This window comes from Schistocerca americana, chromosome 3 (genome assembly GCF_021461395.2).
Source record: "Schistocerca americana isolate TAMUIC-IGC-003095 chromosome 3, iqSchAmer2.1, whole genome shotgun sequence".
Classification (NCBI taxonomy): domain Eukaryota; kingdom Metazoa; phylum Arthropoda; class Insecta; order Orthoptera; family Acrididae; genus Schistocerca; species Schistocerca americana.
Window position 1 is genome coordinate 764860880 of NC_060121.1, and position 16387 is coordinate 764877266.

The window sequence follows — 16387 nt, forward strand, 5'->3', positions numbered from 1 at the left end:
ATGAGGCTTATCGAAAGTTAAACAATAGTGCACTGGCCATATAACTGTGCATTATTGGGGGGGGGGGGGAGGAGGGTTCTGAACAGAAAAAGTAAAGAACTGTGATTCGCAAATGTGCACCTATTGGCTAAATCATTTAAAGTAGTCAGTATTGATCTTCTACCCCAGTATAGCAACGCAATACGACACCAAAGACAATCAACGAGGAAATAACGTTGGCGAACGTCACAATGTATCTAAACTGAGGATGCCAAAACCATAAAGTCATATGTTAGAAGCAATAGAGGAGGAAAGCTAGAGTAATTCCTCAGGGATACGTGACTGGCTGATCACTTACAAAAGCACGGATGAGCCAGCCACCCTGATAACTCATTGAAAACCTCCCCCTAAAAATGTAGGGAACGAGTGGGACATTTCACGAAACTTTAAACATCGCATTACATTCGTTTAATTGTCACTTAAAGCAGAAGTGCAAACCTGCTAGGAAAGGAGCTGTTACCCCCTTGTCTACATATAAAACATTCTCTTCTGAAATTGATATACTGGAGGGTCCTCCACCAGAGCAGGAAGCAATGTGTCATATGGGTGTATTCTATGCGAAAATGAGTGAGAAGCTCCTCATCATTTCTGTACAGCTGTAGAGAGGTATGCTGTGAGAGGGTTGTTGTCTTTAGCGGGCTCAGTTTACGTCAAAAAAAGTATACACTGAGATGATAAAAGTCATTGGATAGCGATATGGACGTATACAGATAGCGGCAGCATTGTGTACACCATGCATAAAAGGGCCGTGCCCTGTAAATCACTTGTACTTAGGTGATTCATGTGAAAAGGATTACGACTTGATTATGGCCGCACGACGGCAATTATGAATGGGGAATGGTAATTGGGAGTTAGATACATGAGACATTCCATTTCAAAAATTTCCAGCCGCTGTGGCCGAGCGGTTCTAGGCGCTTCAGTCCGGAACCGCGCTGCTGCTACGGTCGCAGGTTCGAATCCTGCATCGGGCATTAATGTGTTTGATGTCCTTAGTTTAATTAGGCTTAAGTAGTTCTAAGTTCTAGGTGACTGATGACCTCAGATGTTAAGTTCCATAGTGCTCAGAACCATTTGAACCGTTTCACAAATCGTTAGAGAATTCAACATTCCGAGATCCGCAGTGTCAAGAGTGTGCTGAGAATACCAAACTGGAGGCATTAACTGTCACCGCGGACAACGCAATGGCTGACGTCCTTCACTTAACGACTGTGAGCAGCGGCGTTTATGCAAGTAGCACTACGTGAAATAGTTGCGGTAAACAATACGGGGCGTACAACGAACGTGTCCGTTAGGACAGTGCGTGTAAATTTGGCATTAATGAGCTATGGCAGCAGACGACCGATGGGACTGGCTTTGCTAACAGCATGTCATCGCTTGCAGCGCGTCTCTTGGGATAGTGACCACATCGGTTGGACCCTAGACGAATGGGAAATGGTGACCTGGTTAAATGATTCCCGATTTCAATTGGTAAGACTTTATGGTAGGGTAAGAGTGTGCGCGGATCCCACGAAACCATGAACCCAAATTGTCAACAAGGTACTGTGCAAGATGGTGGTGGTTTTATAATGGTGTGGGCTGTGTCTACATGGAATGGCATGGATCCTCTGGTCCAGCTGTACCAATCATTGACTGGAAATGATTATTTTCGGCTATATGGAGACCATTTGCAGCCATTCATGGACGTCATGCTCCCAAACAACGATGGAATTTTTATGGATGACAGTGCACCATGTCACAGGGTGTCAGTGTTCGCAATTGGTTAAAAGAAAATTCTGTACATTTCGAGAGAATGATTTGGCCACCCAGATCTCCCGACATGAATTCCATCGAACATTTATAGGGCATAGTTCAGAGGTCAGTTCGTGTACATCTTGTACTGGAAACACTTTCGCAGTTATGGACCGCTATAGACGCAAAATGGCTCAGTAGTTCTGGAGGGGACTCCCAGCGTCATGTTGAGACATGCCACGTCGAGTGCTGCATTTCGCCGGGCAAAAGGGTGTCCGACATGATATAAGGAGGTATTCCATGACTTCTGTCACCTCAGTGTACACTGGAGGGTTCTCTCACCGGAGGAAGAAGCCATGTGTCATAGGACTGTGTCTTGTGCGGAGGTGAGTGTGAAGCACCTCATGCCTGCGTAGCTGCAGCAACATACACTTAGCGAAGTGTTGACTTTACCAGACTCTGATTCCGTGATGTAAGTATATGATGGTTATGTGTGGCCCTATTATTACTGGAAACTTCCGAGTGGATATCACAACACTGTATGACAACTACCTATTGGCTTCTGTCTCGGGCTCTTCGGCCGACGTTCATCTGATGATTTCACTGACGTTTCGCCACCACGAGTTACTGGCATTACCAAAGCTTCACCCTCCACTGCCTGTGGTGAACTGGAACCAAGCTCGCGGCCGCAGACTGTACGTACCTGGCGCGCCAACTTCCGAGGGCTTCTCCGCGGGCATTTCCGTTGTGGTTCTCCTCTTGCTACCTACGACGGTCGTTCGCTGCAGTACGGGAAGCCAGGATCCGTTTATCTTAAGGCTTTGCTCTTTCTTGTTGAAGCTGTTCGCGTGTTTTTGCATTTCTACAGCTTCTTTGAACAAGCAGGTGTGATAGTGCTTCTCTACAGCCAGAACTTCCGTGTCGGCAAATTTTATTACGTGGTCGGTCTCACTCAGTGCGTGCTCTGCCACGGCCGATTTCTCCACCTGCACCAAACTGCAATGTCGCTTATGTTCTTTGATGCTGGTGTTGATTGATCGTCCAGTTATTTCGAGAAAGACCAAAGATGAAGGCATCATACTAACAGATCGACCAGACGGTTGGCCGTTGGGAAGTGGCTGCAGCACAGGTGCTGAGGATATGCAGTCAGAACAACAGTGTGGTTACAAGAACAGGTACAGATCCTTTCAGAGAGCTTTTGTACGCCAAGTGAGAAGCATGACCATGGTAACGCTTAATTGAAGGGGAAGTGTGAAATCCAGCATTGACTTTTAGCTTTCTCTTCTTGAACAGCAAAAACGACGTCACTGAGCTTAATTTCGCGTTACAATGAATGTATCAACATTATCTTTCCACGAGGACTCTTGTTCTATAACATACTGAGCAAAGGTTTCGGATGTAATGCAGGATATTGGCATACCAACGATAAGAAACTTTACATCAACGCTTCTTCCCTCTCTGACACACAAATACCATCACAAAATTTCTTCTGGCGCGAGGATCCGACTGGATTCCTTTTGATCCAGCACCACTATGTTAGAAGTGGACCAGTGGAAATACTGAACCAATGGGAAGATTATTCTTATGCAAACAAACAGACCACTTGAGCTAGGGTCCTTATGAAAACAGACTGCTGTAATTTATGACTTTAATACAAAAAAAAAACTGCTCACTTCTGCTTTTACTTTTGTTGACAATAGTGTTAGTCAGTGATCAAATGATTTTAGCCTAATCTTAAGGACTGTAATATTATAGTCCAAAATGGGCACCACCCTCCCAAGTTACGTTTATGTAAGTCTAATCTAAATTCCCTAATTTCCATGATGTATGATAAATAAAAGGCCAACTGCAGTGATAAAGCTGGTTCCCGTCAGATCATCGAAGTTAAGTGCTGTCGGGCTGGGCTAGCACTTGGTGGGTGACCGTCCGGTCTGTAGAGAGCTGTTGGCAAGTGAGGTGCACTCACCCTTGTGAGGCAAACTGAGGAGCTATTTGATTGGGAAATAGTGGCTCCAGTCTCGTAACCTAACATACGGCTCGGAAAGCAGTGTACTGACCACATGCCCCTCCATATCCGCATCCGGTGAGCCGGCACGGTAGCTCAGCGTGTTCGGACAGAGGGTTAGCAGCCCTCTGTAATAAAAGAACTGAGTTAACCGATCAAAGACGAACTTAAACGGATGTGTTACGAACGTCCGCCCCGAGCACATACAACGAACGAAAACGAACAAAATGAGAACTAAAAAAAAAAAGGTGACGCCTTTGGTCTGAGTATGACTCGGCGGCCGGTCGGTACCGTTGGGCCTTCATGGCTTGTTCGGGCGGAGTTTAGTTTTATGATCCAAAAATGGCACCCTCCCCTCCCTCATCTGTGTAGTGTAATCCTACTGGTGTCCCACCACAAATGATTCAAATGGCTCTGAGCACTATGGGACTTAACTGCTGTGGTCATCAGTCCCCTAGAACTTAGAACTACTTAAACCTAACTAATCTAAGGACATCACACACATCCATGCCCGAGGCAGGATTCGAACCTGCGACCGTAGCGGTCACGCGGTTCCAGACTGTAGCGCCTAGAAACGCACGGCCACTCCGGCCGGCGTCCCACCACAAGCTGCCCCATCTTTCTCTCAGGTACCTAGCATCATGAGGTACTCTGTATGTGTCTATTATCACCATAAAGCGTCTGAACTCAATTCAAATGAAATTTACAGTTTTCTCCTTCTACACCAAAGCCAAACATAAATCTCTCACATCTGCCACCATAATGTTACCTAATAGTTTAACAGTTAGCACACTGCAACAATTACGCTATTCCTACTTTTTCTCTGTCCTTGTGTTAGAAAAAAAACCGTTTGCTACCTTAGAGGTGTCTGCCACTATTATGTTACAGTAAATATTGGTGGAAACGTTTCTACACTCTAACAGGAGGGCTACGCACTTGATTAAAAACAAATATCTTCCATGGCCCATACCAGCATTGCACTCAGCTATAGCAGGGCAGACCCTTTACTAACTCCATCTGCCTGCACCACTGCTGGAATGATGACTGGCCCCACTACAGTGACTGGTTCAGAAGCTATACAGGCACTCCACCTCCCAGTGCTTGGCATGTTTGTCCACATGCCTGTATAGCTTCTGAACCAGTCACTGTAGTGGAGCCAGTCATCATTCCAGCAGTGGTGCAGGCAGATGGAGTTAGTAAAGGGTCTACCCTGCTACAGCTGAGTGCAATGCTGGTATGGGCCATGGAAGATATTTGTTTTTAATCAAGTGCGTAGCCCTCCTGTTAGAGTGTAGGCAAAGATGTGCTGTTGTTGAAGCTCAATGAGTAAGCTACTCGCACTAAAAAAGGATGTGTGATATCATTACCAACTGGCTGAGCTACAACGTACATGCTTTTTGATATCTTAGAAAAAAGAACATGTATAAATCAATCATTAAATTTTTTCCTATGCAGCCTTCACAAAGCAGTTTAATAGGCGGAGATCCATCAAGCTGACTAAAAATTCTTATCACAACCGTCATACAGGGAAATAAAGTCATCATATCGGCATCTACATGTACATAGATACTCAGCAAGCTACCGTACGATCAGTGGCAGAGGGTACCCTGTACCACTACTAGTCACTTCCTTTCTTGTTCCACTCGTAAATAGAAAGAGGGGAAAACGAGTCTACATGCGTCTGTACGAGCTCTAATTTCTCATATCTTATCTTTGTGGTCCTCATGCGCAATGTATGTTGGGGGCAGTAGAATCGTTCGGTAGTCAGCCTCAAATACCGGTTCTCTAAAGTTTCTCAATAATGTTTCCCGAAAAGAACGTCGCCTTCCCTCCATGATTCCCATTGGAGCTCCCGAAACATCACCGTAACACTTACATGTTATTCGACTCTACTGGTAAAAAAATCTAGCAGCCCTTTTCTGAACTGTTTTCCGGCCGGAGTGGCCGAGCGGTTCTAGGCGCTACAGTCTAGAGCCGCGCGACCACTACGGCCGCAGGTTTGAATCCTGCTTTGGGCATGCATGTGTGTGCTGTCCTTATGTTAGTTAGGTTTAAGTAGTTATAAGTTCTAGGGTACTGATGACCTCAGAAGTTAAGTCCCATAGTGCTCAGAGCCATTTGAACCATTTGAACTGCTTCGATGTCTTCTTTCAGTCTGACCTAGTATGGATCCCAGACACTCGAGCAGTACTCAAGAACAGGTCACACCATTGTCACTATATTTGGTCTCCTTCATAGGTTAACCACTCTTTCCTATAATTCTCCCAATAAGCCGAAGTCGACCATTCGCCTCCCCTAACACAGTTCTCATATGCTCATTCCATTTCATATCGCTTTGCAACGTTACACCCATGTATTTAAACGACTTGACTTTGTCAAGTGGGACATTGGTAAAACTGTATCTGAACTTTACAGTTTTGTTCTTCCTACTCATCCGCATTAATCTGCGTTTTTCCACGTTTAGAGCTAGCTGCCAATCATCACAACAACCGGAAATTTTGTCTAAGTCGTCTTGTATTTTCTTACAGTCACTCAACTTCGACACCTTACTGCCACCACAGTATCATCAGCAGACAACTGCAAATTGCTGCCCACCCTGTCGGCCAGATCATTTCCGTATCCAGAGAACAACAGCGGTCCTGTCAGGCTTTATTATTCCACAAGCTCGTTACTTAATTAACAGCCTGTAATGAAGCACCGTGTCAAATGCTTTGTGGAAATCTAGAAATATGGAATCTGCTGTTTCCCTTCATCCATTGTTCGCATTATATCACATGAGAAAAGGGTAAGCTGAGTTTAGCACGAGTCATGCTTTCCGAAACCACGCTGATTCGTGGACATAAGCGTCTCAGTCTCAAGAAAGTTCATTATATTCGAACCGAGGATATGTTCAAGGATTCTGCAGCAAACCTATGTTTAGAGTATTGGTCTGTAATTTTGCAGAACCGTTCTTTTACCCTTCTTATATATTATTGCCGTTTGTGGATTTTTCCAGTCGCTTGGTACTTTGTGCTTTGCGAGAGATTCATGATAAATGCAGGGTTGGTAATGGGCCAGTACCGTAACGCTATCATTGGAAATACGGAATTAGGATTCCATCCGGACCTGATGATTTATTTGCTTTGAGATTTTCCAGTTGCTTCTCTACGACAGCGACGCTTATTACATGGTGCCTGTTAAATCGTGTGATCTAGATATATAAGACTTCCTTCAAAATGAGTAAGCCCCAATTACCACCTGACTATTCACACCTGTCGTTCTACAGACACCTGTATTAATATATCACAATGGAGTATTTTGTTTCAGATAGTATCGCCTCGAGTAGCAAAACAAAAACTCAAATTTATGCTTTTATATACAGTTGTTATGGAATGTAGTCGAATTAAGTCGGGTGATGCTGCGGGAATTAGATTAGGGAATGAGCCACTTAAAGTAGTAAAGGAGTTTTGCTATTTGGGGAGCAAAATAACTGATGATAGTCGAAGTAGAGAGGATATAAAATGTAGACTAGCAATGCCAAAGAAAGCGTTTCTGAAGTAGAGACATTTGTTAACATCGAGTATAGATTTAAGTGTCAGGAAGCCTTTTTGAAAGTATTTTTATGGAGTGTAGCCATGTATGGAAGTGAAACATGGACGATAAATAGTTTGGACAAGAAGAGCATAGAAGCTTTCGAAAGAAGAATGCTGAAGATTAGATGGGTAGATCTCATAACTAATGAGGAGGTATTGAATAGAACTGGGGAGAAGAGGAGTTTGTGGCACAACTTGACAAGAAGAAGGGACCGGTTGGTAGGACATGTTCTGAGGCATCAAGGGATCACAATTTTAGCATTCGAGGGCTACGTGGAGGGTAAATATCGTAGAGGGAGACCAAGAGATGAATACACTAAGCAGATTCAGAAGGATGTAGGTTGCAGTAAGTACTAGGAGATGAAGAAGCTTGCACAGGATAGAGTAGCATGGAGAGCTGCATCAAACCAGTCTCAGGACTGAAGACCACAACAACAACAATACAGTTGTTACAACGTCACATCACAACGACACATCACCACAAAACAAGTGACTAGAATGTCTAGTAGCCGCTGCCTTGAAGCTCTTGGAATGAGGTGACTTTACCTTCCCTTTACCTTTTAGTATCATGGAAGTTATTACCTGAGGTCTTAACAAGGTCCTATCATCATTTCCCTTCTTCTATTCGGTGTTTTGATTAATCCCTTTCCTCGCCGGTTCTGCGGAGAATCTCCTCGTTCCTTATCTTTCCAGTTCACCTAATTTTCAACATTATTCTGTAGCAACTCATCTCCAGTGCTTCGATTCTCTTCTGTTCCACCTCTCCCACAGTCCATGTTTCTCTACAGTATAGTGCTCTGATCCAGATGCATCTTCTCGTGAATTTCTTCCTCCAGTTCCGCCCACGTTAGCTACTAGATACTTGGCCAGGACTGTCCTTTCTCCCAGTGCTGGTTTTCCTTTTGTGTCCTCCTTACTCCGTCCATCATGGTTTACTTTGCTGCCAGCTGCTTCTTCATCACTAATGTGATGTTAAGTTTCTCGTTGTTTTCATTTCTGCTACCTCTCCGTATTTTCGTCTTTCTTCAATTTACTCTCGGTCCACATTCTCTGCTCATTAGACAGTTCATTCCATTCAACAGATCCTGTAATTATTCGTCACTTTCACTGAGGATAGCAATGTCATCAGTGAATCTTATCACTGATATCCTTCCACCTCGAATTTTATTCCCCACTCTTGAATCTTTCTTTTATCTTCATCTTGTTTCTTCGATGCGTAGATTGAACAGTTGTGGCGAAAGACTGAATCCCTGTCTTGCACGTTTTTAATCCGAGCACTTCATTCTTGATCTTTCCGTCTTATAATTCCATCTTCATTCTTGTACATTTTGTATATCACCCGTCTTTCCCAATAGCTTACCCCTATTTTTCTCAGAATTTCGAACATACTGTACCATTTTACGTTGTCAAAGGCTTTTCGCAGGTCTACAAAACCTATGAACGTGTCTCCATTTTTCTTCAGTCTTACATGCATTACCAGCTGCAATCCCAGAACTGCCTTTCTGGTGTCTTTACCTTCCCTAAAGTAAAACTGATCTTCATGTAAATTATCCTCAATTTTCTTTTCCATTCTTCTGTATATTATTCTTGTCAGCCACTTAGATGCATGAGCTGTTAAGCTGATACTGCGATACTCTCGCATTTATCGGCTTTCACCACCTTCGAACTGTGTGGATCATGCTTTCTCAAAAGTCTGACGATATATCGCCAGTGTCATATATTCTACACGTCAATGTGAGCAGTCGTTTAGTTCCTCAGTGATTTTAGATATTTCAATGGAATTTTATCGATTACTTCTGCCTTATTTGATTTTAAATCTACCGAAGCCGGGTTAAAATCCTAATTCTAATACTGGATCTCCTATCTCTTCCCTTTGACACTATGTGATCTCAAAAAAATTTACTATTTCGAAAGGTTGATCTTTCTATGTGTCTACTGTGAGCAGAAATAATTTTTTATTGAAAAACCGATTTTGGTTAGGTATGACTATATTTCATTAAATATTTTACAACCACTCCTCATGCTTTCTCTCTTCTACTAAATGATAAACTAATGCATCAGTTTGATAGTTACAAAATTTTAAAGCAATTGTGTATATTTTTTATATAAATTTTTCTCTAAAACACGTAATAACTGAGTTAGAGACTGTAATATATTCATCTATAGTATCAACAGAACCTACAACGAATCTTCTGTAATTTTCATTAAGTTCATTACCACAGATATCTGACATAATTAAAAGTACTTCGAAAAATTATTATTTCTTGGTGTTTTGGTTGTGTGAGTGTGTTGAAGAGACTGAGAGAATAAATCTAGGACATATATAAACTGAGAGTGTGGATTTTTTTGAAAACTGTGTAAATAAATGCTTGAGAAAGTTGTTGTGCAATGTCTGAGTAAGCTCAGTCTTGAGTATTAACTTTATTAGTATTTTATTTTTTGGAATGGAATTGTGTTCAGTTTTACATTAAATTTTATTTACTTTCGGGATTACGAGGTTTCTAGTGAAAACTGCTTGTGATAATCTGATTGGCTGCCATTAGAAGTACAAGTATAGAAGAGCTCGATATGATCTGATCGGCTGCTTAATATTATAGTCAAGACGAATTAAGAATTTCCCGCGCGTTTTATTAGGCCTCTGGGCCTCACCTATAAGAGTCGATGTAGTCACTCGGGAGCCCTCATCTGGTAAACACTTTGTTGAACAGCGCTGATCAGATTTGTACCAAAGCGAAAAAAATCACACATTTGATCGGTTCTCGTGTCGTTGACGAAAAGCGACTACAGTACTAAGTATTTTGTGAATGTCTGACATTTGTGAATGATTTATTTTAGAAGACATTCGCGTGAAAACATTTCATCTCATACACTAACTCCGCGTGGCGTGTTTCGTGTAAAATACGATACATTTGGGCGAGCACTTCTTTACAAGATGCCTACTGAACGACTTAATGTATTAAGTCGCAAGTAGTCGTGGGTCAGTTAAAGTTCCTAATATCGGGTCAGACTAATTATCTTCAGGCTGCTTTTGGGTGTGAACTTGTAACAGAGACAGTCGGTAACATTGCATAATTGATGTCGGGATATTAAATACGGCTTGATAGCCATTTCCCATGTTTTAAAGACAGTAAACCAACATAAAGGAAACTTTAGGCATTTTTCAAACGTTTTTGTAAGCATCCCGAACGCTAGATAGTTTAACCATGTTTCAACTACTGCCCATTGACTGGAGTTAGGTGGCCTTTGCGTGGTAGGTATTTAGTCGAATAGCCATCCGTTTTGAAGACAACCTGAAACCTATCCAGGTAGTTGGACGTATTGTTTAAAGGATAGTGAGAAATTAGCCCACTCCGCCGCAAGCAGTCGACATGTAATTAAATCTATGTGAAAGATGGCTGCCCCTATCTTGGGTAGTACTCATTCACAAAACAGATGAGATTAAACCTGTTTCAGAATTCAGTAAGTATAATAGATTCTTCCTGACGTAGTCCTAATAAATCACAACCCTTTATTATATAGATTCCTGTTAGGTAACAGTAAGTAGTAAAAGACCTCATATGGTCTGAATATCTACGCGGTAAAATAAAATATATGCACAGATCATCATATTAGAATAATAAATGCAAGATATCTTGCAGATACAGTGATTATAGTCATCCATTTTGAACAGGGAATCATAATATCATTTGCAATTCATAGATTAAGCGAAAATGTACAAATAGGATTCTGTTGATAAGAATTACTTGATGGAGAAAAAAATTAGAAAGTATTCTTACAATATAACCTAGCTATGGCCATGGTGTTACAGCACATCGAGAACAATCACGATTTGAACAAAATTATATAAATTTTGCTTTAATATGTTTACTTGGATATCATAGATGTTATTTACTGAGTGTGCTCCTCCTGTGGGGCTCATTGAGGTTGCAGTCCTCTCCTTTGTAAGTTTTGCCAGATGTAGTGTAAGTCACCACAATAGTTTCTGTCACACGATATTGGTTGTAATAATTAACCACAACCAATTGCCACTTCCAACCAAAAATTTTCACTAATCCTCATGGTAATTATAGGCATAGAAAACTCAGTTAAATTTCAGGCACTCATGACAGTCATGTATACACATTAGCTCAATCATTTCTACAGTCAGTATCAAACTATCAGGTAACATGCCTCCTTCCTGCGGAAAGCGGTAGCAACAACAAACAGAAAAAAAGCGGTAAACAATATTGGATCGACATGATAAGGCCACTTTTCAAACATCAGCAATGCACGAGAGTACATTAAATCAAGCACATCACAAGTGAATCTGGAAAAAAAAGAAATTGATGAAAAGAAATGGTTCCTCAACATAAACATTTATAAATAGATTCCAGGAAGATACCAATACAATAAAAATAGGAACATGGTACTGTGTATTATAACCAACAACCTATCATAACAATTAGAAATCATCTCCAGTAACAATAACTTCGAACGTCATAACAAAAATAACTATGCATCTCACCAGTTCAAACAAGCAACGTAATACAGTAATCTAAACATCAGGCCAAGGACATAAGAATAAGCATAATCAGATCATTCCAAAGTCACATGTACACAGAGACTGACGTAATGGATCATATATCAGAAAAGTATACTGCTGTGAGAATAGAAAAGAAAAGATGTAAAGTTGTTCATTAATTTTGCAGTCATAAGGTTATTCAATTTAATACTCACCAGTGGTTTACCTCAGTCTGAATATCTTAGGTCAGAAAGGTCATATTCATTCATCAACACACAGAGATGGAAAAAACAAAAGTATCAACATTATTAACCTCCTAGTTGCTGTACATGACTATTATTTACCCCCAGACCATTCTCTAATTATTTCTAGGATGGGAACTATTGTTCCTTCGCAAATTCACCTTTTATTATTCATAATAAATCCAATGTGACATTACTCTTGGTTGTACCATATCCAACAAAATCTTTGGTACACAGCTATTTATAAAATCTCAACCACCAAAAATATGCAACATATTAGGCAAACGGTTATCAGTACTTCAACATAATTCAACAGGATTCCATTCAAGTCGGAACACTGTTCTTCACACTTCACTCCTTAAATCTTTTCACACTTTAAACATGAAGAAATACCCAACTTATCTTGCTTTTGAGAATCTCTACCTCTATTTTGTTTTGATGCACAACATGCTTCACTTGATATGGTTCTAAATATACAGGGATAACTCGAGTATCAATGAATGTCGCTTACTGGATAATTTATGTGATTTTATTAACACCTTTTGTCCCACAGCTACTGATTTTTCTGTTCTCTTGAGCTTCCTCCACCATGGTGATTGTCGGAAATGTTTCTACTTCTCGAATTGTATATCTACATCTACATACACACTCCACAAGCCACTGTATGGTGTGTGGTGGAGGTTACGCTGCACCACTATCAATCATCTCCTTTCCTGTTCCACTCACAAACAGAGCATTGGAAAAACGACTATCTATATGTCACCATATGAGCCCTGGCAGCATTAAGAGTGCAACGGGAATTCCACTGTTAAATGCAGAGGAGGGAGTGGATAGGTGGAAGGAGAACAAAAAAATGGCTCTGAGCACTATGGGACTTAACTTCTATGGTCATCAGTCCCCTAGAACTTAGAACTACTTAAATCTAACTAACCTAAGGACATCACACAACACCCAGCCATCACGAGGCAGAGAAAATCTCTGACCCCGCCGGGAATCGAACCCGGGAACCCGGGCGTGGGAAGCGAGAACGCTACCACACGACCACGAGATGCGGGCGAAGGAGAACATTGAAGGTCTCTAAGACTGGAAAGATTTGTCGAGGTAATGGAAGAACAAACAGGGATCGATTTAGAGGAGACAGGGGATACAGTATTAGAATCATAATTTAAGAGAGCTTTGGAGGGCTTGAGATCAAATAGGGCAGAAGGGGCAGATAACATTCCATCATAATTTCTAAAACCGTTGGGGGAAGTGGCATCAATAGGACTATTCACGTTGGTGTGTAGACTGTAATAGTCTGACGACATACCATCTGACTTCCGGAAAAATATCATCCACACAATTCCGAAGACTGCAAGAGCTGACGAGTTCGAGAATTATCTCACAATCAACTTAACAGCTCGCGCAACCAAGCTGCTGACAAGAATAATATACAGAAGAATAGAAAAGAAAATTGAGGATGTGTTATAGGACGATCAGTTTGGCTTTAGGAAAGGCAAAGGCACGAGAGAGGCATTTCTGCTTTTGCGGTTGACAATGGAAGCAAGACTAAAGAAAGATCAAGACACGTTCATAGGATTTGTTGACATGGAAAAGGAGCTCGACAATGTAAAATGATGCAAGATGTTCGAAATTCTGAGAAAAATATCGGTAAGCTATAAGGAGAGGAGGGTAATGTACAATACGTACGAGAGCCAAAAAGGAATAATAAGAGTGGACGACCAAGAACGAAGTGCTCGGATTAAAAGGGGGGTAAGACAGAAACGTTGTCTTTCAGTCCTACTCTTCAATCGGTACATCGAAAAAGCAATGACGGAAATAATAGAAAAGTTCGGGACTGGGATTAAAGTTCAAGATGAAGGGATATAGTGAAACGATTTGCTGATGTCATTGATATCCTGAGTGAAAATGGACAGGAATTACATGATCTGCTGAATCGAATGAACAGTTTAATGAGTACATCATATGAATTTAGAGTAAATCGAAGAAAGACGAAAGTGATAAGATGTAGCAGAAATGAGAACAGCGAGAAACTTAACATCAGGATTGATGGTCACGAAGTAGATGAAGTTAAGGAATTCTGCTACCTAGGTAGCAAAATAACAAATGATGGACGGAGCAAGGCGATCATCAAAAGCAGATTAGCACAGGCCAAAAAAGTATTCCTGACTAAGAGAAGAAGGCCAGTATCAAACATAGGCCTTAATTTGAGGTAGAAAGTTCAGAGACTGTACGTTTGGAGCACAGCATTGCATAGTAGTGAAACCGGAACAGAAGAGAATGGAAGCACTTGAGATGTAGTGCTACAGACGAATGTTGAAAATTAGATGGACTGATCAGGTAAGGAATGGGGAGGTTCTGCGCAGAATGGGAGAGGAAAGGAATACGAGGAAAACACTGACGAGAAAGAGGGACAGTGTACCGATACGTGGTACAAAATATTAAATTGCGCGACGACAAGTCGGACCCAAAACAAAGTAAAATGAAAATTATAAAAAAAATTCTGAAAATGAACGTTTAATTAGCTGTCATAACGGTAATTTATAATTAAATTCGGTAATAATGGTACAAACAGACTCTATAAGATAACTGTATAATTTTTGTGGTATTTGATTGTTCTTTTACTCGTCGGCTCAAGAAACTAAAAAGACCAGCGTTATTACTCACTCTCTGGTGTAGTCTCTAAGCTAACGAATGCTACGGCGGCTATTTCGCATTGTAAGTTGTAAATTTTAAATAACATGTGGTAATTCATGCTGATTGTGCATTTTTCTTTCATGTGCATAGAGACCTTCATGCAGAAGTAAAACATATTATTTATAAGGTTTTCAGCACTCGGGATAAACAATAAGAACGGTCGAAAAATCGACCATTCTTGGCAGACATGTTGCGTAGGAGTAATTTCACTATAATTTCACTGCGTTCCGTCATCAACGGACGCTTTAAAAGACTCGCACCATAATTATTAAGGAAAAGAAAGTGAATATATTAATTTATGTCGTATTAAGGTAAAAACTAAGAACATTCAGTTCAGTTCAGACATTGGCCACTTCTCTGCAAAACAAAGATTATTACTCAAAATATCCACGGGTATGCTGCCGGTCTATAGTGTCCAACGGGCACAATATTTCGGCGATCAAACATGTCGCCATCATCAGGTGAACTGACGGACTGAGCTCCTGTGAACGTGCCGGCACGGAGATCCGTACGCTATGGCTGCTCAGAGGGAACTGGGTTCGGTCGCGGCGGCGGCCGATTTAAATACCCTCCGCCCGCGGCGCGCTCCCTCCGCCGTCCGCGCCCAGCGCCACGGTCGCGCGGTGGAACAGATTGCGACGGCGTCTGAGATGACGTCGGTGTGATGGCTCTGTCCGCCGTGGTCGTCACAACTATACGTCTGCTCGATTTACTCTTGATTAACCCGATCGCTGGTTCCCAAGCCTTGCTAAGATTATAGCCACAGTCACGGTTTATGAGGTCGTCATTGGTGCGAATTTCGATGGCCTCTCTAACAACGCTGTCCCAGTATCTCGACGTCTGTACCAGAATCCTCGTGCGGTCATACTCCATGGCGTGATTTTCCGACAAACAATGTTCAGCGACCGCCGACTTGCTCGGATACATCAGTCGGCCTCGACTGATGTATCCGAGCAAGTCGGCGGTCGCTGAACATTGTTTGTCGGAAAATCACGCCATGGAGTATGACCGCACGAGGATTCTGGTACAGACGTCGAGATACTGGGACAGCGTTGTTAGAGAGGCCATCGAAATTCGCACCAATGACGACCTCATAAACCGTGACTGTGGCTATAATCTTAGCAAGGCTTGGGAACCAGCGATCGGGTTAATCAAGAGTAAATCGAGCAGACGTATAGTTGTGACGACCACGGCGGATAGAGCCATCACACCGACGTCATCTCAGACGCCGTCGCAATCTGTTCCACCGCGCGACCGTGGCGCTGGGCGCGGACGGCGGAGGGAGCGCGCCGCGGGCGGAGGGTATTTAAATCGGCCGCCGCCGCGACCGAACCCAGTTCCCTCTGAGCAGCCATAGCGTACGGATCTCCGTGCCGGCACGTTCACAGGAGCTCAGTCCGTCAGTTCACCTGATGATGGCGACATGTTTGATCGCCGAAATATTGTGCCCGTTGGACACTATAGACCGGCAGCATACCCGTGGATATTTTGATTACCAAATACGCCGGGAGAAACTCAAGAATCACAAAGATTATTACGTTTAAAAAGGGAAATACTTTCTTTAATTCAAAGGTTTCTTTTAACTACACTCCGCCACAGTAAA